Source organism: Octopus bimaculoides, chromosome 6 (assembly GCF_001194135.2).
Source record: "Octopus bimaculoides isolate UCB-OBI-ISO-001 chromosome 6, ASM119413v2, whole genome shotgun sequence".
NCBI classification, from domain to species: Eukaryota; Metazoa; Mollusca; class Cephalopoda; order Octopoda; family Octopodidae; genus Octopus; species Octopus bimaculoides.
Window position 1 is genome coordinate 21,550,288 of NC_068986.1, and position 3,252 is coordinate 21,553,539.

Below are 3,252 nucleotides of genomic sequence, written 5' to 3' on the forward strand. Positions count from 1 at the left end.
ATACCTCCACCTTCACTAAGGCAGAGGTAATAAAAGATCATCATCATCATCATCATCCTCGTTATCATTATCATCATTTAACATCTTTTTTCCATGCTGGCATGGGTTGGACGGTTCGACAGGAGCTGGCAAGCCAAAGAGCTGCATGAGGCTCTAGTCATCTGTTTTGGCATGGTTTCTATGGCTGGATGCCCTTCCTAATGCCAACTACTTTATAGAGTGTTCTGGGTGCTTATTACATGGCACCAAAATGGGTGCTTTTTTTGTGGCACTGGCATGGTTGCTCTTTATATGGCATCATCATGCTCTTTTGTGGTGCCAGCATGGGTGGTTTTTATATATGGAGTGGAACACATGAAGTAACCTATGTTCGTTTTTTTTTTTTTCTGGCTCTCTCTTTTCCTTTCATTTTTGTCTTTGTTTCTCCCTGGACATTATACTTTCACCCATCTTCCATGAAAGCAGGTTTGGCTATATTTGGAAAGAGGAAGGGTGGCTTAGCAAAAAAATTTACTTAGGGGGTGCAAACCCAGGTCCAAATTTTTTAATGAAAAATGTGGATTTTTTTCAGTGTTAACATTAAAACAAATGCAGGTACAATAATGATTTTTATAATTATGAAGGCTGGCTGAAATGTTCATAGGCTGAGCGAGACATTCTCATGGAATGTGACCAAATGAAGTTCATTTTTTAACATAGTTCCTCTTACAGTGGATAAAACCAAATTGTAAGGGTTGAATAAGGCTGTGAGAGCTCCAAAAGTTCCAGAGTGTTTCTCTGGCACAGGACTACATCAGTTTGGTGATGCAGCTAGTAAGGCTGGCTGGCGATTTGCGATCACCTTTTTTGAACGGGAATGACACTGACAATTTCCTAGTGCTCTAGAGTGACACATTTGTTAAGGCAGAATTGAAAAAAAGAAGAAAGCTGGTGCAATAGAAAGAACCCACCACATTTGAGAAGCAAATAAGTAACACCAAGACCAGGAGAGACATAGTTGCATTTATTCTTGAGGTGGCATTGCAACTCTGTGGGTGTGAGTTCCACAGATGCTACAGAATTTGATGTCAGTGTTAGTGAAGGTACATTGGGATTTTCAGCAGTAAAAATGCCAGCTTAGCATTCAGCAATAAGCTCGGTGCATTCTTTGGGGTCATCAGTGATCTGACCTGTTTGAAGAGCGCTAGCTGGGGAGTGAGGTTTCTGTTTTAAATGCACATTTCCAGAACATTTTGGTGTCAGGGTTAGTTGCTATACGTCGTTCAAGCTCAAGCATTGCCTCTTTTGTCACTTGCTTGAGACGATTGGATGATCTGTTGTATCTTCTGTTCTCATCTGTTCTATGCTGTCTGTATTTCTGTTCAGCATCACAACGTTCTTTCCTGACAAGTTGAAATGCTGCAGCCTTTGAGACGATTGGATGATCTGTTGTATCTTCTGTTCTCATCTGTTCTATGCTGTCTGTATTTCTGTTCAGCATCACAACGATCTTTCCTGACAAGTTGAACTGCTGCAGCCTTCAAAATTGCAGTTTTTATTTCTAGAGTGTTTGCACAGTACTGACGCTTCATATGCAGCCCAGATTACACTGAGGATATTTTGAAAAACAGTATTGACATCCCCTGAATCATAAAATTCAAACCATTTTGGGCTTTGTAACTCCTTATGGTAACAGTTCCAGTCAAAGCAAGTAGTTTGAAGGTGGTGGTGCTTCTTGTTTCTGCTTATAAGAGACAGATTGGCAATGATCATAGCATGATCAGAGTCACCTAGAGGTTCCTTTCTTGTAACACTGATAACAGTTTCAGGAGTGGTGGTAAAGAGCAGGTCCCAAGTGTTATTACCTCTTGTTGGAGAGGTGACTACTTGGGACCAGTTTGCACTTTGCAGCCAATGAAAAGTTTCCCATTCAATTTCAGGGTAGATGAAACCACCAGCAATGAAAATATAAGTGGCTGTTATATATATATATAAGTGGTTGGCGTTAGGAAGGGCATCCAGCTGTAGAAACTCTGCCAAATTTAGATTGGAGCCTGGTGTTGCCATCCGGTTTCACCAGTCCTCAGTCAAGTCGTCCAACCCATGCTAGCATGGAAAGCGGACGTTAAACGATGATGATGATGATGATATATATATATATATATATATATATATATATATAGAACACCTAGCATTGTAGGTGTACTAACACCAGCTGAGTGGCAAGAATAGGTACAGGCATAGCTGTGTGGTAAGAAGCTTGCTTCCCAATCACAAGGTTCTGGGATCAGTCCCACTGCATGACATCTTGGGCAAGGGTCTTCTACTATAGCCTCAGACCGACTAAAGCCTTATGAACAGATTTGGTAGACAGAAACTGAAAGAAGCCCGTCGTGTGTGTGTACTTGTGTTTGTCCCCTACTATCGCTTGACAACCGATGTTGGTGTGTTTATGTCCCTGAAACTTAGCAGTTCAGCAAAAGAGAACCGATAGAATAAGTACTAGGCTTACAAAGAATAAGTCAAGGGATCGATTTGTTCGACTAAAGGCGGTGCTCCAGCATGGTTACTGTCAAACAACTGAAACATGTAAAAGAGATTAAAAAAGAATATACACACAAATGCAAAGTTGGACATAAGAAGCATCAGATGTGGTGTGTAAGAGATGACTGTGCTGGTATTGTCATGTGTTGCATATGGATGAGGACAGCTGTGGGAAACAGTGTCACACCCTAGGGGCTGGATCTGGCCAGTTTTAACATGGCTGGGCTTATGGGAGGCCCAACTTCATATATTGGACCTGGAGTGATTTCTGAGACATTTTTTCGGGGAAAATAATGTATCTTATATGCCTTCAAATATGGTACATATAAGCGATATTACATTTACAACATTATATCTAATAGACTGTTCTGAGTTCTGATATCACTAACATCAAACTTACTTTTATCACTTTAAGGCCAATATTAGTCATGTGCTGTAGTTGATTTAATTGCATATATACCCTCACCACACACACCATTTATAAATGTGTGGTCTTGTGTCATTTATCTAACTTTGATGAATTTATGATATAATGGAGAGGTGTAATGGGGTATATAATTTAGTGATTGTAAGAGAGATAAGACAGATGGCAGAATATTACTGACATCTTGAAAAGAAAACAAAACAGAAAAGAAAACAAAGCAGAAAGGAAAATAGAGGAGACTAAAATTAGGATGAGATCCTTTTTAAAGATAGATAGGTAGGTATATATATATATATATATATAGA